The 21855-nt window shown below is 38.7% G+C and overlaps 1 long non-coding RNA gene across 1 annotated transcript; it reads right to left on the bottom strand.

The window, feature by feature from the left end:
• Positions 1 to 1467: 1467 nt before the first annotated feature.
• Positions 1468 to 18903, bottom strand: LOC125456584 (uncharacterized). The gene is made up of 3 exons (XR_007248473.2): positions 17795 to 18903; positions 3832 to 3948; positions 1468 to 2155 (listed from the first exon to the last, which is right to left on the bottom strand). It is a non-coding gene; the product is annotated as an uncharacterized LOC125456584 (long non-coding RNA).
• Positions 18904 to 21855: the final 2952 nt, after the last annotated feature.

The raw sequence follows: 21855 nt of genomic DNA, 5'->3' as shown, positions 1-21855 counted from the left end.
TTAGTATTCTCCAGAATTTCCTGGAATTAAAGATAGAGCCTCTGCATAGAGATACCCAAGAAAACTATCATAGGTGGACTTTTCCCCTACGATTTCCTCGACCATTTTTGTTTTATAAATATTACAATTGGAGAAAGATTGACAGGTTTGGAAACGGAAGGCCAAGTGGGAATATCATCAGGAATACGTCAAAGAGATGTGGCAATTCTCTATGAACAAAAATAATTGACACTTAGTTGTTCACTTTGTTGTCAGGTGCAAAACAGTTAATCAAATGGCACGCGGAATTCCAGTTAGAACTTCACATAATTTTTTCCCCCAAGACTCTGTGCAATCAATAGCGCTTTTCGGGATAAAATTAGACGAAAATCATGTCTGTTCTATTTCGTGTAAGAAAACAATTTTTGAAATACTATAAATTTCCCCACAAATTGAGAAATTTCATTGATAAAGTCTCTCAGTAGATTTTATCATTTGTGGCATAGTGCAAGAACATGATGGCTGTCTTCACTATAAATATTGTCACAAACGCTTGATTTCTACTTTATATGCCAAATCACACATGTTACTATTAGTTTATTTCCGTATCTAACGATACTTTTGAGCTAACCAAGTAATCTCGAGTATTGCTATATTCCTGTCCGTCCGTGCTAAATGTAAATAATTAGATTAAGAACAACAGGTTAAAAACAATGCCGAACCTTTGCCATCTTGGCTTTCTTTTGTGTAACTACAGTTGAATTGATGAATTCTGGACACCATTTTCTATGTGGCATGTTTTAAAAGCGTTAAATACATTCCAGCAGTCCTTAATGGATTTTTTTGGTGTTGTTACAAATATCGTGCAGCGCATTTTTGGATGGGAAGCAGATTCAAATTAGAATAATGTGCGACGAAAGGTCTCTGATGGTCTCAGATGGAATGTGATGCAGGTTACTACAGTTAGACGACGGACGCTGCTTGACAGCAGGTTGCACGGAAGTCAGTGACAGGGAAACTATGCGCGAAACCTCTGCCAGCATCCACAGAACTCTCCTGTTCGGTGGCTAACTTATTGCAAGGCTCACACTGAAAACTTTGATACATGTTTCGAAAGCAAAGAGCACTTGTAAAATGCGACTTTGACTTATTCCGCACCTAATGCAAGACTGACTATCCACATCTAACTTTGGCCACTCTCGGAATCGTATGAATCGTAAACAAACATTTTGTTGCTGCAGTGTGCTCTTCATTTCTCAGAATACGAAAGCGTCAGAATTCCAGTGACTCCTTTAAGCAAAAACTTGGCAGAGATGCCGTCTGTTGTCATTATTTTCAAACTTACATCTGAACTACTTAAACAATTGGAACTCACCACAGCGCCTCCACAGAAAATGAGTTACTTTCATACTAATAGTCCTTTTAGTTTGACTTTTAACATTTATTTGCAATTGTTCGCATCAAAAATGCAAAAAGAGATTGCACGTCTTGGTATTATGAGTAAGAGTGCTGTCGATTGTTGGAAATGTCAGTTAATTTTTTTCATGCGAATTTGACTCAAAACATGAAGATGGAAAGGAACAATTGCACTACATACAGGATTCCTAAAGACCATTTGACAATGCTAGCGAATCTGGAGATGTTTTACCGTAATATTGCAACATCTCATCAAATACACATATTGTATAATCGTAGATGATAACGGAAAAATTACGCTTCATTTTATCTTTATATTAAAGACAGCCAGAAAATCCATAACAAGTTAATTGAATGAATGGGTGAATGATTTGTCGTCACATATATCCAGGAAAATACAGTGCAAAGTGTTAATGAAATTAGTACAGTAAAATTATTCACAGGCAAAACACAATCACATTCCTTATGTCTTTTTGTGCATTTTAACATGCAATGCCGTCTTTAGCGTGTTGGAGGAGCAGTGAGATCGGATCTCAAGTGGTTGAACATCCGAAAAAATTAATGCGACCTGACATAGCGAAGGAGGCGGTTATTGGACAAGCAATGGGATACACGATCCAGTTGTTATTATATAGATCACGTTCACACATTCGCCTGGCAAATCCGTCAGATCCTGGCAGGTATTTCGTAGGCATCCCATCATTGGTATTGAATTATATATGAATAAATGCTGGAACTCGGCTCTTTTCTCATCACTAGGCTGTATGGAGCGCAGGGTTGGAGAGAAATGTCCGTTCAGGTCATGGGAAGAGTAGAAAAAAATGTTTTGATTGAAATATATTATTACAGGTTTATAGCCAGCAAACTTACAATTAATCCTGTTCGTGCATTTAATGTCTTCACTGATCTGAAACTATTCCTCCCATGAACGTCTAAGTTTTCGGAAATGACAACTGTTTGACATCAATGAAATCTTGAAACTTATTCACCTGGGTCTATGATCCTTTGAACGTTCTGCTCCACATAACAGAATGATAAAACAATCTTTGTAGCTTTGTCAGAATATACGCTCTTTTGTGCAAAAGCTTGCATTCAATTCTGTTAAAATGCAATTGGGCACAATAGATTTATTGTCCCAGGCAACAAATCGTTTAGGTCGTTCAAAACCCATTACTGAGTAATAGACTGTTGGTCCAAAAAACTACACTTTATCTTATCACACGAACCACTGCTTTCCAAATACTTGAACGAGAAGCCCTGTTGTTCGAGCTTTTGTCGTGGTCTGTCCATTCACCGCTAAATCACTTCAACTAGTCAAATATCCCTTCTGATGAAGATACTGGGTGGTATGTCCGAGTCTGCTGTTCTCTTCCCCACTTGCATTCATTCAGCTTTCGGCTATTCAATGGGAATTACATCCCTAACTAACTTCATCAGCTGTAGGAGAATTCTTGGTAAGCCTTATCTCCCCGAATCATAATTTGACGCTGTGCTATTAGTGAGATTGAGCTTCTGTAAAGCTCCGTTGTATTTTTTTTTAAATAAGACTGGGACCTGCCATGTGTTACACCGACAGTCTTCAGGACCGAAACATGGCAAATTCAAATCTCAAATATGAAGCATATATGCAAAATGCAGTGAGAATTGAACTTAATCGGTAAAGTGAAATAATTTTAAAATTAAGTTAAAACACCGATATTTTTTCTCGCCGATGACAGAACACAGATACTAATGCCCCCAGCCCTACAATAAATATTCAGCTACACCATATATGGATGTGCCTATTACCAGAACGCTGTACGTATCAGTGCAGCGGATGGGGAAATAAATCTTGTGCGAGCACGCTTTGTTAAAATCGACTGTGGTGTTCTTTGTTTTTCTACCTTCAGCCACCCCTGATAATTATGCACCCTCTTTTGACCCTCATTTTGTAGCTTCTCCATCTCTTTATTCTCCGACTGTCTCCTACACAATCGGTGCCCCGGCTGGGCCTATGACGAGTGCATTGGGTCCACTCCATCTGTCACTCAGTATGTGCTCCCACTCAGTCAGCAAAATAGAGGTCATCCTTTTGGGCTACATACTACAGCACATTACAAATGAATCCAAAATGCTTTGATGCTTATGTTTGGACACAAGCAATTATCTCTAATTATTGTTTTTCTTTTCAGTTTGCCCAACTTGGAGAGTTTTGTGAAAAGCTGAACGAGGGGTACTGAAACGCAGTGGGGTGAACACGCTTCTTGTGGCATTAAAGCGTCCCTGTGTCGTTTTAGTTTTTGTTCCACAAACAAAATTCTTAAGAAATGTTAATGCACAATATGGTCCTTAGTGCTTGTGGCGCTTTCTAGACAGTTGTATTTTAAAAAGAGAGCCAAAGACATGTATACAGACAAAGTGCAGATGGAGGGAACGCCATTGAGACCGAATACTTACTGGCGGGCGGGAGGTCTAAGGGGCGTAAAATTATTTTCAGATGTAAAGAGCCACAGTTGTCCTGATTTCAAGTGTGTGTGGGTCTGTGTGTGGGAAGAGAGTCGCACCACACTCGGCCTTAAAAAAAACATTGGAATTAGGATTAATGGCTTGTGCATCGTTTACAGGAAAAAGTAATGCAATACCATGCTACATAGGGCATGCCTGAAATATTATAGAAAACGACAGATACAAACCCAGAAGACATCCTTCAAACAATTCCACAGTTCCACAAAACATGAATGCTTGTACCCGCATTGTTGAACAATTGATCCAACTTTCACTGAAACAGTGTCTCGTTCGGGGTTGTTCTCGTAGCATTCATTGCACAAGATACGTTAGGGTACCTCAAGGTGTCTTGAGTAAAATTTGCTCATTGTAAAAGGTACACAACATAAGACCAAATTGCAAACCATTGTAGCCTCGACATCGGTGTACATTAATTTAGTCATTTCACGATTCATACGTGCGAAATATATTCCAACAGAAATGACATCTAAGGTCTAACTGAACGTATCCTCTATACCAATGAAATGGGCGTAAAATGTAGTTTTCAGTGACCTTAGGTGTGCTTTTAATTGATTTATTGTACCATTATTTACTGAGGTATATGCTAGCTGGGGACATCTTTCTGGTTGCAAGGAGAATCGATTTGCAGGTTTTCGTTGCGGACTCGTGTTCTGCTGTTTGCTGGAACGGTCTGCGTCTGCAGTGTGGCATGACCTCCTTGCCACGGGGTCGGTGCACTCTTTCTAGAGGGAGGCGCACAATTGCCAACTAACAATGGCAGCTTGAGTTGAAATGTGTGCGGTCCCAAGCCTGAAGTTCTAATTGAACTGGTACACAATTACACACTACAGAGGGTAGCCAAAAATCAACTCCTCCTATACAAAATGCGGTTTCTGATGTAGTCCTTAAGACCACACACGTATACACCCACAGGGGTAGTTTTTTGAAAAAAAGATGTGCATAGGGAGGGGGAAAGGACAACCAAGCCTATTTAAAAGGATTAATTAGACCATGTTGCCTGCAGAAAAAAAACTGTTCAAAATGTTCAATCAAACTGTTAAAGTCCGTCCCTATTTAAATAAACGTGAACGGAGTCTAATTTGACCTTACGCTACATAGTTACCCGAATAGTTTAACATTTATGTAAGATTTTAAAGGACAGAGAACCACAATAAGCTAGTCTTACTTCATATAATCAATATTGACATCATAGAAAGTTATCTTTGTCTCATTTGAGAAGGGTATTTATTGTTATTGATGAAGGTATTTTTCACCCTCAGCTCTTGTGGATAGGTAAGGTTTCAAAGGTCTTGGCTGTTGCCCATGAGAATAGCAATTGACTGAAAAGTAGAATTCATTGATGACTAATTACTAACTTAGCGCAAAAAACAAATTATATTCGTAAATCATGCTAAGAAAACAGGAGTAAAACTGCACACAACCAACATTTTGGTGCCATGACCAAGCTTTTTATTTTTAAATTCAGTCACAGGCTCTTGGCATTGCTAGCTAGGCAAGCATTTATTGCGGTCCATGATGTGTAAATGTACACACTGTGTTAAGAAATGAGATTAGGTTTTTGCCCCAACAACATGGTTTCAATTCAGGATGGTGTTTGGGTTGGAGAGGAAACCCTAGATGGTTACGCTACCATATGTTTGCTGCCCTGATCTTTTAGGTGATTGAGTTTGAGGGCCTGGAAGGTGCTTATCGATTGAGACCGCTGCATTGAATCTTTTAGATGATACTCACTGGTGCCACTTTCTGCTAATGGAGGGACTGAATTTTGTTGCTGGTGAATAGCAGGGGAGGAGGGGGGGGTAGGGGTGAAGGGTGAGCCGCTTTCTCCTGGACAGTGCTGATTTTCTTAAGTATTATTGGATCTGCTGTCATCCAGACAAGTGGAGAATATCTTGTTCCAAGCTTATGCTTTGTGGACAAGCATGGGGAATCAGGAATAACAAGGTGTAGAGCTGAAGGAACTCAGCAGGCCAAGCAGCATCACAGGAGCAGGAAAGCTGACATTTTGGGCCTAGACCCTTCTTCAGATCTAAGCCCGAAACATCAGCTTTCTTGCTCCTATGATGCTGCTTGGCCTGCTGTGTTCATTCAGCTATTACACCTGGATATCTCGGATTCTCCAGCATCTGCAGTTCCTACTATCTCTGAAATCATGGGGAATTAGGACTGACCTACCCAATGCAGATTACCCAGCCTCTGACCTCCTCCTGCAGTTACAGTATTAATATATTTGGATCACTCCATCTGGAACATTCATTCTAAATTCTCTTGTACAGATGCTGTCAGGCCTGCTGAGCTTTCCCAGCAAATTCTATTTTTGTTTCTGATTTACAGAATCCACAGCTATTTTTGTTTTTATTAATGAAATTGGTCCAGTTCAGTTAAATTCCCAGGTTGACACCTCAATACTGGGGTGACTGTGTTTGGCATGTTTTCTGCACTGCTCATTAAATTAATTCATATTGATAACAAAAAAAACATAATCTCACCCAGATATAAGTAGGCTTAAGTATGTAAACATCAATTTTTGTTACATTTCAAACTTCACTGTTCCAGATAATATTCATGCCTTTCCAGTTTTGCATCTTCATCAACAGTGTACATAAACCCCAACACTCATTGGCACTGGTCAATGCAGCTGTGTGCTTTGAAATATGCTGTCTCTCTTCTTTTGGTTTCTATATCATAACCATGTCAAAATACAACCGGTCACATCACATGATACATCCATTGTCATGTGTACCTCATTAAGAGTTATGGGTGGTATTCTAGTATAATGTATGGCTGGCAGGATAAGCTGATCTAATTCATCAAGTCTGCCCAACATATTGGTGATGCCAGAAGCAATTAGATACCTCTATGCACCAGCAGCCACATATCTCTTATGAGAGGTAAGAAAACAGGCAATAAAAATCAAAATTAAATCAAGAAGAAAATCTGGAAAATTCCCTTCTCCACCTAGTTTTCAGGGTAGAAGTCCAGTCCAAGATATCACACAATTATATTATCTAGTATTCCAGCATCTTCTTCAAGGTATGAACTTCACGCCAATCAGAAAATGGTCAATATAAAAAAAATGTTTTTCAAATATCAAATTGAATGAGCTGCTGTGTCTCAATTGGTAGGGTGGTTGCCTCCCAATCACATGGTTCATACCATACTTGAGCATGAAAATCAAGACTCATACTCCATTATAGTGCTGAGGGAGTGCTGCACTGTCAAACAGGCTGTTGTTTGGAAAATACAGTAAACTGAGGCCATGTCTGAAAAATTGGGTGAATGCAAAAGATCTCAAGGCACATTTTGAAGAAGGTGTTCCAGCTTGTGTCCTAGCCAATAATTCTCTCAATAAATATTACATAAGTAGAGATCTTGTACTTCTTGTCACATTTGCTCATGGGAACTTTCTGTGAGCTAACTGCTGGGGCATTTTCTACATTATAGCAGTGAGGTCATTGACAGAACTTCATTAGCTGCAGAGTGGGTTGTGAAGTGCAGTCCTTGTGTACAGCAAAATGTAAATCCAAGTCTTTTATTTTATTTTCAAAGTTTATAGCATGGCAACTAATGTTGCAGTAAAATTCCAATTTTGATCTAAGTATCCAGCATACCCTGTGAAAGGAAGAATTGCCCAACACGTCAAAGGCTTGCAGAATTTAAATGCATGACTCTTGGTTTTCCTCAATCTACTACCAATTTTTCAGTACAAGCATTTTATTTAGCCTTGCCAAATCTCCCAGAAATCAAAGTATCCTGAAAATGAATAAACACAGATTCCCAATTTGTTGAGCTGTAATGCTTTAAAAAAAAGATTTAATCTTGCAACTCTACTCTGAATCTTCTCCTCAGCCCTTGCATTACTTGTTTTTTGTAGAAACCAAAATTAAACACAATATTCTCAAAATTACGATTACCATGTACGCATTTTAAGCTTGGTGCTTTCAAAGAAAACACAATGAATGAAAGTATCAGGCAGCTATTATTTTTATCACGTACTAAATAATTGAAATTAAAGAGAAAGATCGGACATAAGACTGGCTCTCACATGAATGCATTTTGGTCATTTTTGGATCATGCATGATTTTTCTACAACTTTGAGATCGACAACGTTAAACAGACCTCTTTTATTGATTTTCTCCATGTGATCAAGTTATTAACGAACTTGACACAACCCAGTCTTATAAATCGGACAATATGTCTAATAAAATCAAAGGAAGAATAATACTCCCGTTTCAAAGAAAATCAATCACAGTAGTTTGAAAATAATACAAAGCTTCTGATTCATCTGTTCACTAGTTTGGAAGCAAGTAGGCATGCACATATTTAAATTTATAAATAACTGAGACTCTTATCTCTTCTACTCAGGACAGATGTAAGGAAATAATTCTTCACCAAGGGGATTTGAGAAGTGCATAACTTAGGGCTGCAAAAAGCAGGAGCTGATAAGTCAATTTAGAATTTTACATCAGAGTTGGATAGATTTTTGCTAGCCAGGAATATTTAGGACTACGGAGCCAAAGCAATTAACAATCGGATAGAGTTAGGATGCAGATTGTTCTGATCTCATTGGGTGGAGGAGGCTAAAGGGACTGAATGGCCACCTCATGTTGCTAGATCTAATAATTGCACACAATAAAGTTGATATTGAAATTAAATTAGTTATCTTCACGAAGCTGAAATAAAACATAAGAATTTCAATGTTCAACAAAAATCTATCCATCTCAGATGTAAAATTCTTAACCTCCAGTTCAATGAGCTTGAATTTCTGAAATGTATGTCGAAGAGCTGGACCTTTGGAAAGAGTAAGGTCGTTTCACAGACTCCTGATGTGTATTGTATTAGTGTTGCCAGATCTTTTCTGTAATCGCACATGCGCTTTGAGAAATATTATCGTTAAGTGATGATAAACATCGGAGTCAAGTGGGCGCTACTTAAAATAGAAACAGTGAGTTCTAACTATACATATTTATACAATGTACAAACTAGACATAGCTGCCCCCAAAACTATTACATTTGTATTACATTTCTTAAAGAAAGGATTCTGATGTACACAATACACCCTAGCCATTTACAAACGCCCCCATACGAATTCAAACTTCAAAGTATAATTCGCGACGTTCTCTTTATTCTCATGGGCTGCTATTTTCCTTAAGAAAATCATAACTTTAAACTGATTTAATCACGCAAAATATGATAACCATCGAACCCTTCTTAATTCACAACAAATTATCTAATCCAGATGTGCCACTTTCAGTGTAAACATTTAGTCCAACAGTATAATAAAATAAATAAGCATGAAACGGTTTTGGGTTTCAAATGGTGTCTAACTTAGCCTGTGACCTTTGGAGCTCAAACCGAAAACAGGAAAGATGTAAATATGGTAATATTTAGCACGTGTTTAAAAATATATCAATTTTCATTTAGCCCACATAGCCAAGCCCACACGCAAAGACTCCCATCTGTTCGGAACAGCTTCAGATATGACTTTGCCTTGGAAGAATATGACGTGCTTGCTCCCTGCTGTAAAAACGATACAATAGAAGTAAAATTACATTTGGAAAATAGGGAAACAGTTCCTTGCCTGCACTTGTTATTCGCAAGATTATTAGGTGGTTACGTCTCTGTAATAAATGTACTTTATTAAATAGAAGGTATTGGTAGTTTAACGGCCTGGTTTACAACACATCTGTCTGTGGCTGTTGTTTGCTTAGATTCTGCTGGGTGTTTATCAACAGATCACATAACATTTAATGTGTTTCAGGTGCTCTTTTCGCCAATAATTCCAAATGTGCTCTACATGGCTGTTAGCAACGAGTGGGGGATTGTAAGCTCATCCACTTTGTGGCCTATTATCCAAGTAATCCCAGCCCCCAACCCGTTTCCATGAACTTTTTTCCATCATTAACTCCGCCTTATTTTATCGCAAGCCAAAAGACCAGAAGATACAGGAGCAGAATTAGATGATTTGGCGCATCTGCTCCATCATCTGATCATGGCTGATCATGGCAGTTTCTCAACCCCGTCAACCTTCTGCCTTGTCCCCTTAACTCTTGGTCCCCTTACAGTCAAGAGCCTGTCTGTCTTAAATACTCAATGACATGACGTCCACAGCCCTCTGTGGCAATTACTTCCGCAGATCAACCACCCTCTTGCTGAAGAAATTCCATCTCATTTCAATCAGAAAGGGTTGTCCCTTCACCTTGAGGCTCTGCTATCAGGTCCTAGTCTCTCCTACCTTTGGAAACTTCCACTTTAATCAGAGTTCTCAGCTTTCTGTAAATTTCAATTAGATCCTGTCTAATCCTTCTAAATTCCATCTAGTACAGGCCCAGAGTCCTGAGCCATGACAATTTTAACTCCCCAGAACTATTCCACATCATCAGCTTGCAACAGAACTCCAACTACTTTGCAGATGGTGGATGATATTGACAATACCCATTGAAAATAACCAATACACAAGCAACAAGCTATTCAACGTCTAAAACAAAATTGTAGCAACCTGAATGCAGGAAATATCTCAATAAAGTACAAGCCATTATGGCTAAATGAAGTACATATAGGCAAACTTACATCCAGCAGGTCACATGTGGCACCTGTTTGCTGCCAAGGTCCTGATTATGGCCTTCAATGAAATGAACAAACAAAACAGGTGGAGGGATAGGCCATTCAGCTGCTTGAACCTGCTCCATTATTTAATAAAGCCATGGATGAACTGTCTTTTGAATTCTAACTGCTCATGGTAATTTTTGATTCATTTGCCTAACAAGAATATATCTACCACTGCTTTAAAAATATTCAATAGCCTACCTTCTGAAGTAGGGTTCCAATGTCACATGAAACTCAGAGAGAAGACATTTTCCTCATCTCTGTCCTAACAGGATGATCCTTAACTTCAAAGCAGTGTTCCCTAGTTCTGGACTCACCCAAGAGGGTCTATACACCTTGTCAAGACTTTCTGGACCTTATACACTTCAAAGACTGCTGGCAGATCTAAACTGCAGTGGAAACTGGTCCAGCTCTGTTCAACCTATCCTCATAATACAACCCACTCATTACTGATTTCTACTTTAATAATATTCCTCTTAATTACCTCCAATGCATTTCACCCTTCCTGAAATGCTATTCACAGTATTCAAGATGTGGTATCACTAATGTCCTGTATAACAAAAGCATAATGTCCTTCATCTTATGTTCAATTCCTTTCATAATAGAGGATAATATCTCATTAACCTTTTTGATTATGTTCTAGACCTGCCCATGACTTATGCATTAGAACAACCAGATCCCCCTGCATCTCACTGTTCTGCAGTCATTCTCCATTTATGTAACGCAGTTTAAATAAAGTCCCACCAAAGTGAACAACTTCACAAACACACAAATACAGTGACAGAATGTAAAAGTCAAATACAGGGTAACAGATCTTGGTGCAAAAAGAAGGTGACATCATAGAACAACAACTTGCATTTATATAATAACTTCATGTGAGTACATGTATGAAAGCATTTTGCAGGGGTAGTTATCAGAAACATTTGGCAGGTAATGACGCATGGAGATACTGGCACAAATGAGGAAAAGCTTCAAAAAGAGATAGGTTTTGTTGTGTTTATAAGGAGGCAAGAGAAGAACATTAATTGTAATGGAGAATATCAGAAGGACAAAACTTAGCAACTAATTAATTACGCAGAAGTAACATAAAATTTGGTGTTCACCATCCGCTCTGTGTCATAATTTGGAATATTTCACTCTGAATTCGCAATTTAAATAAGAACACTAATTTATAAAATGAGCAGATGGTGTCTTCACACAAATTATTTGAAATCATGTTATTTTCTCCATGTAACTGATATTTTCAAGGTCCAAAATATGGCTTTATCTGGAACAAAACATTAATGACTGCATACCTCATAGTAACATGATAAGTGCATTGATTTAATTGTCTTTGCTATTGTAATTCAATCTAAATATTTACTTAAAGGCTTAATTTCTTCCCATGATTGGAGATCAACTTAATATTTTTGACGAGAGATGTGATTGTTTTCTTAGATCAGTTGAGCAGTGTAAGTCTGCATTGTTCATTAGCACGATTTAGGGAAATAAACTGTTATACTTCTTTTGCTTAATATTAACAAATAAATGAACAAAATGAAGGGACAGATTACAAAAACTTTGTTGGGGTATTGCTTATGTTTAGCAGACGTTCAATAAGCAGTGATATTGTGTGTGCATGTGCCCAGCAGATATAAAAAAAACAGATTGTAGTCATTAGATATATCTCATAAGGTTTTTGAGTTCTAAAATCTTCAGGAGTTGAACTGAGAAACATTATGAAAAGATTTTCCAGTGTTGGGAAATAATATCAAAAATATGTCCACATTATCCATTCATGATCACAGTTTGAAGGACAAATCTATTATCATGTTTGGCCTGGCCTTCCAAACAAATTAGTAATAAGCTGTAGGTACCAAGTGGATTTCCACGACAGTTTACTGGTTCAGTGTGGAAGTAAGGCAGTTGGGTTCTGCGTAGACATAGGGCCTGCTTGGAGCTGCGAGAAAATGGAGATGGGTGGACAGATTGGGTTGGGGAAAACAATAGAATTCTGACAGATCAGGAGGAGTAGAAATCTTCTTCCTTTCTTCACATTTCTTCTTAAAAAAGAAAAAAAAACATACATCTTCCCATTGGCCTTGAGCAGTTCCTTTAAGTACCACTGCTTATAGTGGGCAGAAGCCAGACAATCTAGGACTGGGACAAGGACAAACTTCACATGACAAACTAATTTCACTATAGAATTTGCAGTTGGGTTCTACAGGCAAAATAGCAAGATGAAATACTTGAATTTACATTGAGATTATTGCAACCTCAGGGCATTGTAAAGGGTTTTGCAACTGAGAAGCTACTTTTAAAGTGAGGTCCTTGTTGTAATAAAAGAAAAGCAGTGGCCGATTTATACACAGCAAACTCTGACAAGCAAGGACTGCTGTGTTCCTCCAGCCCTACACTGGAGCTCTGACTCCATCATCTGCAGCTCTTGTTATCTCCAAATGACAAGGTCAGTTTGTTGAAAATGTTATTCAAGGAATAAATGTCATCCACCCCATCAGAAGAGTACTACTATTATTTTTTGATCACAGCAATGAATGTGTTCTTTTCACCCAAGGCTGCAGACGCTGCCTCAATTTAATGTTTCAGTCACAAGATTGTGTGTCTCTGACAGTTGAGCACTGCCTTCTTACTTCATAGAAGTTTCATCCTAGATTGTTTGCTCAAGTGTCTGGTGTAGGCCTCGAACCAATTACTCTGTAAGCTCAATGTCGGAGTGCTATGATTGGGCTAAGGCTGACACAGTGTAGAAGCCTGATTTCAAGTCCCACCTATTCCCGAATAGAGTAATACCATCCCTGAATATGTTGATTAGAAAATACGTAGAAGGCAGATTTGAATACCTGAACAAGAAATATAATATATTCATTTGAAGGCCTGCTTAAACATTGAATCACCAAGCAAATGCCATCCAAGGGCCCCAACAGATTTTCTTTAATGTGTTTCTGAGGCTAAAAATGGATGTTGACAGATGAAATTACCCATTCTCAGCTTGAGTTATTTATTTTCCATTTTATTTATAGAAGACATAAAAATCCAATAATTAAGAATTCACATTGGGAAAGATGCAGACAGGAAGTCAGTTGAAATGAGAGCACAGGCAAAGATGATACTTGCATGATTTTTCTAGTTTAGTCATTATAACGTAGGAACTGTGACAGTCAACCTCCCAAAAACAGCAATTGAGTTGAATTTTGAGAGCAGCCCATTCATTGCAACATCATATTCTGTTTGGAGATTAAGAAATTCCTTTCTTTTCACTTCTGAGGTTGGTTATAACAGAGTTTGTATTTTTAAAAAGATGTAATTATTTTCTGATTCAGTATGTCCTTGACTGTGTGCAAAGCTGTATTAAGAAATAAGCTGGAAGTATCTCTTGAACTATCAAAACTAAGGCGTAATATTGTTATAAAAAAAACTACACATTTTGATGAACCATTGGTGGTCTTGACATTCCAGGTATGTCATAGTCAATGCAAGCTGATTGTCACCATAAGAATAATTTCTTAAAATGCAATCACTCCTTTTTCAGGTTGAGTGCTTTGTCACTTGAACCTTGTTTTGAATAAAATTCTCTATCTCTGTGAATGTATTCTGAAATGTAACAGAGATATGGTATATTCTAACAAGTCTCTCTGTAAAACAAAATTTTCCTCTTGTCTATTGCACACACTCAGAGACAATTTTAAATTGATCATACTGGTCACTGAATTCTGAACTCCTAACAATTTGTACCTTTAACTTATAAAGATCCTTCATAATTTTAAAAATTGTAAGCTTTTCTGCCTTTGCACAAATAACACCAGAATCTTGAGTGAATTACAAACACACTGATTCATATCATATTTTTAATGTAGAACAGTAGGCAAGGTGCCTCATAAATACCAAGAGACAATGAAAGTGGTTCTTGAGTAAAAGAAGAAATGTTTGGAAAACTGAACAAAAGTTTTCACAATCTGTTCTTTATGGCTTTATAGTTTCTGTCATGAGATACCTATAATGACATTACGTTCTACCTGTGGGCTATTTTTGTATAAATGTATCATCACATTCTTTGTTCTTTTGCTCGATGATTTGAAAACAAAAATACAAAATGCATTTAGTTAATTGTTTTGCCTTTTAACCTTCTGTTAACTGGAAATTTCAGCAGTGCGTTTATAGTGCCACTGCCTGATTTTGGCCATGTGCGACTTCACTGAACACCTGTCAATCTAATTTGTGATTATCATGATGTTCCTGAAGTTACTATTGGGTAAAGTCTTTACTTATAAAGTCATAAACTTTACTGTGGTGCTCCCTACCATCAAAGAAATCATCAATGAAACACAGTGAGCCAGATATTACTGTTCTGTAACAAATATTACGGTTCTGAGGAAGGGTCACCAGACCCGAAACATTAAGTTCATTTTTTTTCCATCACAGATGCTGCCAGACCTGCTGGGCTTTTCCAGCAATTTTGTTTTTGTGCAAATATTACTGTTTGCCATGCCACAATGTGTAGCAAATTACTAAAGCATCACCTCTATATCTAGCTCTGAAAGTAACATATACTGTACTTACTGACATTATCAAAAATACATCATCGATTTGGCAATCAGCAACGCACTGACAATAACAATAGATTTTGAAGTGCAACTGCTCAAATCAATGTTGATGATGAGTTCCCATGCAATACAATCAATGAGTCTAATTACTGATCCATTGTTGCTGGTTCTGAACCTCAAGTGGAGTTTTGTCACATACAAATTCAATTATTTTCGTTTCTCATGAAGACATCTTTTGCAGTGCCTGTTTACTTTAATGCTCACATCAAATCTGACATGCAATCTCAATTATATATCTGCCATGGATTCAAAGTCTCATTGCTGTATTTATCTTACATGCAGTTTAAATAGTTTCCTATATTAATCATCACCAAGGTCATTAGTACCAATCATAAATGTATTTTTGTAAATATGCAAGTGGTAAACCAAATAATTAAGTGCGAATAATATGATACTTCACTCTTCAATTAGATTATCATTGTGATAAATGGATTGTGCCTTTTCTCTCAGTTTCATTATAACTTCAGTAGCTAGAACACTTCAATGTACCACATTAAAAAAAACAAATGCCTTAAAATCACTATAACATGAAGTGCAAAACCAACTAACAATATATAAAATAGGAGCAGTTATAGATGATCTGAACCCTCAAGCCTGCTTTGCACCTTAATGTAGAACATTATCACTGTAGACATAACAGAAACACTATCAGATAAAAATGAACACAATTTAATAAGTATACATGAGGAAGTTTGACCAGAAGTCTGATGCAAGAAATAGATTTAAGGGAGTTTCTTAACAAGATGGAAGTGATGAAGCAGGAGGATTTATGGTTAGGTTTATATTATATAGGGTCTAGACAGCTGAAGGTGCATCTGTCAAGGTTGATTGTCAACCTCAACATTTAAAAGATGTAAAGTGGTTATTTTCTGGTTGAGTTTTGTTCCTACTTTTCCTACACTATAATTACAGGAAGTATTAGCAGAGCTGGTTATTCAACAAACCAACTTGCAATGAGGTGAAATGCATGATCACAGTGTACTTCAGAACAAGCAATTGGTTCATAAATTTCTTATTTTGATAATAGACAACTAACAATTAAGAGTAATATCAGCCTGATTGACCATGATCATCCTTGTGTTAAAAGCTGTCTTATTGCAACAATACCAATTATTATTGCCTTACTACATGCCACAACATGTTTTCCCAAATAATGCTGCAATTGATTTTTTTTTCAGAAAATGCAGGTGAACAAGTTTTTTTTAACATTCAAAATTGTACAATCAAGACAATTATATGGAAAACCCAAGTGCTATCCACACATAATCTTTTTGTTATAACTGAAAGAGTTGGCTGCTTACACGTTTTATGGGCTAAAATAGATGCTTTGCAACATACAATATATATGAAATAGTTGTGGTCTTTCCAGTGCTTTTCTACTATATGTCTAAGGATCAGACCCAGACTTGTGCACCTGAAAACATTTTCAACTAATTTTGTTTTCCACACCAAACAATGCCATCCAATTTAGAGGGAATATGCAAGACAGAAGGGACTGTTAAACCTAGAGTTTACATTTCCCAGGTCTGGTTAGGTAGTAGCTATTGGTCTGCCTTGTGCATCACAACCAACAATGAACATTTACATAGTTCCTTTAATGTAGAACATTATCACTGTAGACATAACAGAAACACTATCAGATAAAAATGGACACAGTTTAATAAGGATACATGAGGAGGTTTGACCAGAAGTCTGATGCAAGAAATAGATTTAAGGGAGTTCCTTAACAAGATGGAAGTGATGAAGCAGGAGGATTTATGGTTAGGTTTATGTTATATAGGGTCTAGACAGCTGAAGGTGCATCTGTCAATAATAGGGATAAAGAAAGAAGGATACATAAGAGTTTAATGTCAGAGGCAAGCAGTTCTCAAAAATATATAGTAGAGGCAGAGAATGAGAGAGAGAGAGAGAGAGACCATTGTTTGAAGGACTTGAAATTCAAAGGTTCTGCTTTTAAATTGGTGGCGTTAAGTGATTAGGTGTTAATACAGGTTAGCTAGCACATCAGGGATATGGCATGATTAGGATTTTGTTGGACTAGGATATGGGTAACAGAATTTTGGATAGACTGAAAGTTTATTGAAGATGAAAGGCACCGGTTGAATAGTGTAGTCTCGAGATGACAAAAACATAGACACGTGTTTTAACAGCAGACAAAATGAAGTTGAAAAGTTCTACAGAAGTGGTAGCCTTTGAGAAAGGATGCATACATGTCCACTGCATGATTGTGGATCTCCATGCTCTGGATTTGGCTTAGAAAGCTTGCAGATTTTGAAACTGAATAGTGGCCTGGAGGCCCCGTTACAGCGCAGAGTTATTTAAGTAGGAACACCTTCCCAGGCCCAGAAATTCCAGTTGAGCTAGCTGCTGATCTCATTCCCAAGGTTACTGTGGGATGAAACATCTACGGATTTCTTACCCTATGTCTTACCCCTGTCTATCCTTAAATGAGGGTTATCCAAACATTATGCGTGTGTCTTTTAATTTCGTATCAGTAATAATCCCTATTTTTTTTCCAAAGAAAACCACAACACATGTTGACAGCCAAACTCCAGCCTCCACGGGATCACATTCCACACTTCGGTTCATTGCACCTGAAGTTGGATTTACACTGAGAGCGTAATGTCAGCGTGATCATTTTGCATTGAGGTTGACTTGTAATGTTTATTCAAACTTTAAAGACTTACCTGCGAAGAGGAGATACTTGGTCAAAGTAGCAGAGAAATATCAATTCCCTTAGTAAGAATGGAGATACTAGGCCCGAAGTAACAAGAAACGGGTGAAGATGGTATGTGTGATGCTTGCCTCTTTAGTGAAGTGCCTGCTGTTTCCCCATAGGGCGAACGTGGATATTGAGGTAAATTAATGTCCACAGGGCTTCCCCCGTGTTGCTCATAGTTGTGCTGAAATCCAGCTGAAGAGACGTCTACTTGTTACAGCACTGTCAAAACAGAAGATCCTGCATCTTTTATGTGGAAGTCAGAAATGCTGTTGATATCAGGTTGTGTAGAATAGCATGCGGTGATACGTCTGTGTATGCAGGCAATTAGTTTTGCTGTAAATACAGACGCCTATTTATCAGCCAGCTCTTGGTGAATATAATGGAAACCTAATTTGTTTCAGATGTGTTTTTACGAGCTATTCAACTGCTTGCCCGCTCTGCTGAGAAGACGGAAGAGCCTCAAAGGATGACTGACAGAGTCAAGTTAGCTGCCAACCTGGCCTGGCCAACTCATTTTTATAAGAGCGATGCGCGAACGCTAACGTTATTTCCCTTCGCTGTATCCGCCGTCTTTTGAGGAATTCAGAGGTGCAAGGCTCACTTTGACAGCAATTCCCGGCCAAGGCGGTAAAGGGTAATTTTTTTTATATGCTCTGTCTCAAATCCCAGGCTCCTCAGGAATTTTACAAATGTACCAAGCAAGCCAAAATAAACTTATTTTTTAAAAACACGAGAGAAGGTCCTGTTCCCATTTAGCAAGTGCACAGTAGGAATTATTGGCAAACGGGACTCGCTGACAACGAAATGCCAGCAGTTCAACATGTGTAGAATGCTTCAAGAGTTAAACACGATGAAGTATTGCTCATGTCCCGTAATAATGTGTTCCAACAGATCTATAGCTTTTCGTCAAAACTGTAAGATATTTGTGCCTTCTTACACATCTAAAATACAACCATAATGTATTTACGCCAGCAAACAACTTATAACAAAATGGATGTTAGAACATATTTACCGCGCTTACAAAAGAATACACCCGCCGTCAATGCAGAACAGAATATGCAGTCGCTTGTTACAACCACACCGTGAGCAAATGGGGTAAGGTTTTTCATTAGTCACTACCTAAACTAGAACTTAAAGGCGTTGCCATGTGTTCCACCTGTGGTGCACGTTGATCGATATTAAAATAGAAACCCATTCAGATGTGTTGCACTTATTAAAAAGTAGCTCTGAAACGAGATCGAAACTCTGCTTAATATAAACTTCGTGGAGTTCTGAGACTAAATACCCTGCAAGCATAATTTGAGTTTCCACTTCTATCGGGAGATGGTGTGTATTAAGAGCACAAAGGGACAGTGGGTGGTGGGCTACGGTTGCCCTGTTTGAAGCCTGTTTATAACCGCTCCTCCGTATGCAGCCGGCCCTGCGGCATTTCCAACTAGCGATTCATTTCGAAATGATCACCAACTCCGAAGATGAATGGAGGCTTGATTTGTTTGAGCACATGTTTGCGAAGTTGAAGCAAAACACACAGTAAGAGAACAAACATGTCTTTAATCTGGCAAATGTCAGCCCTCGACACTGTAGATGTGCCCACCGAATTGTCAACAAGCTCTGACAAGAATCAATGATTAACGAGGGCTGGAAGTCTGCAATCGGAGCCCGCTTTGCTTCACAAACGCGGTTCGGATAAAATAAATAAAGCCAGGAGTGCGGTCAAACCCCGCAGTTGGCGCAATGCAACATTTTAGGAAGATGGCAAAGTAGTTTGAAGTTTTTCCAAGTACCTGAAAGAAATACGATTAGACATGAAATGAACAGTCCATGTGGTTTCAAGCCCCACCCCGCCCCCCAGCCTATCGCAAAGAATATCCCGTTGTCTTCCTGCTCCATGGGAAATAAATCGTGTTATTGGCGAGATGCTGCTTTAATTTTACTAGTGCTACCGGTTGCAAGTAACTTGCAACATCTTTACGTGCCTATTTGGTGCTATTGCTTTCGGAGTACTGGCCTCACTGGTTTCTTTCTGTTACACAGTCTTGGGTGATTCGCCCAAGCCTGTGAATTGTGCAACTCGATTGACATTCTCGCTGTATAGCTCATATTGGGGATCGATTGGGTTGGCATCCAGGGATAATATGATCGATTCCACTGATTGACTTAATGTGATCGCAAAGTGTCAGTCAGGTTCCAGTGGAAGGCTAAAACGGACACGTTTGAACGGCCGGAGTTTGAAATATTCATTTATTCAGAATGTCAATGACCCAGGTGGCGCTTTAACCTCTGACTACAGTGGTCTCGTTGCAAAAGAGGAACAACGTTTAAGCTCATTTTTCACATTAAAAGGAGCAGTAGCCTCATTAGCTATCACGGGGGTCGTATTGCGAGATTGTTGGGTGGGGGTGTTGTCCCTTGCGAGCTGCAGGCTTCCCTGTTTTAACCACTGCAGTCTTTAAGCACCATTCATGTTTCGCTACAAATAATGAACAATCGAAGTTCTGCAATTCAAAATTAGCAATGCTGCAACCATCCGAAAATCTGAAATGTTTGCTATATCTGGAACTGAATATTTTTTAAATAGCGAAATATTGCACAACGCTACAGAACAATTGAGTGCTGGTACATGGACCACAGAAAAGCTAATACCCAAGTTCAGTTACTAACAGAGGAAGCAAAAGGAATGTTGGCCTTTATTTCAAAGGGAATGGAGAATGAACATAGGGAGGTTTTTCTAATACAATACAAAGCAATGGTCCTGCCATAACTGGGATATTTTGAACGGTTTTAGAGACGCTGTGTAAGGAAATATACGGTAGCATTGGAGGCAGTCCAGAAAAGGCTCACTAAGCCGGTACCAGGCATTGGAGATAACACAGTGTGGAGCAGGAGGAACAAGAAAGCTGGCGTTTCCGGTCGGGACACTTCTTCAGTAATCTTCATTTCAACTTTTCTGCTCCTCTGATGCTGCCTGGCCTGCTGTTCCACACTGTGTTATCTCTGACTCCAGCATCGGCAGTTCTTACTATTTCTGAACAGGTGTGGGAGAGTGTCTTATAGAACATAGAACATAGAACATTACAGCACAGTACAGGCCCTTCAGCCCTCGATGTTGTGCCGACCTGTCATACCGATCTCAAGGCCATCTAACCTACACTATTCCATGTACGTCCATATGCTTATCCAATGATGACTTAAATGTACCTAAAGTTGGCGAATCTACTACCGTTGTAGGCAAAGCGTTCCATTCCCTTACTACTCTCTAAGTAAAGAAACTACCTCTGACATCTGTCCTATATCTTTCACCCCTCAATTTAAAGCTATGCCCCCTCGTGCTTGCCGTCACCATCCTAGGAAAAAGGCCCTCCCTATCCACCCTATCTAACCCTCTGATTATTTTATATGTTTCAATTAAGTCACCTCTCAACCTTCTCTCTAATGAAAACAGCCTCAAGTCCCTCAGCCTTTCCTCGTAAGACCTTCCCTCCATACCAGGCAACATCCTAGTAAATCTCCTCTGCACCCTTCCCAAAGCTTCCACTTCCTTCTTATAATGCGGTGACCAGAACTGTACACAATACTCCAAGTGCGGCTGCACCAGAGTTTTGTACAGCTTCACCATAACCTCTTTGTTCCGGAACTCGATCCCTCTATTAATAAAAACTCCTACCAAAGTGCATCACCTCACACTTGTCTGCATTAAACTCCATTTGCCACCTCTCAGCCCAGCTCTGCAGCTTATCTATGTCTCTCTGCAACCTACAGCATCCTTCGTCACTATCCACAACTCCACCGACCTTAGTGTCGTCTGCAAATTTACTAACCCATCCTTCTACGCCCTCATCCAGGTCATTTATAAGAATGACAAACAGCAGTGGACCCAACACCGACCCTTGCGGTACACCACTAGTAACTGGTCTCCAGGATGAACATTTCCCATCGACTACCACCCTCTGTCTTCTTTCAGCAAGCCATGACGAGTGGTGGAGTAGATTGGGCCTGTACACATTTGAATATTGAACAATGACAGGT

This window comes from Stegostoma tigrinum, chromosome 8 (genome assembly GCF_030684315.1).
Source record: "Stegostoma tigrinum isolate sSteTig4 chromosome 8, sSteTig4.hap1, whole genome shotgun sequence".
Lineage (NCBI taxonomy): Eukaryota > Metazoa > Chordata > Chondrichthyes > Orectolobiformes > Stegostomatidae > Stegostoma > Stegostoma tigrinum.
The sequence above is the reverse complement of the archived record's forward strand: the minus strand, read 5'-3'. Positions and strand labels throughout refer to the sequence as shown.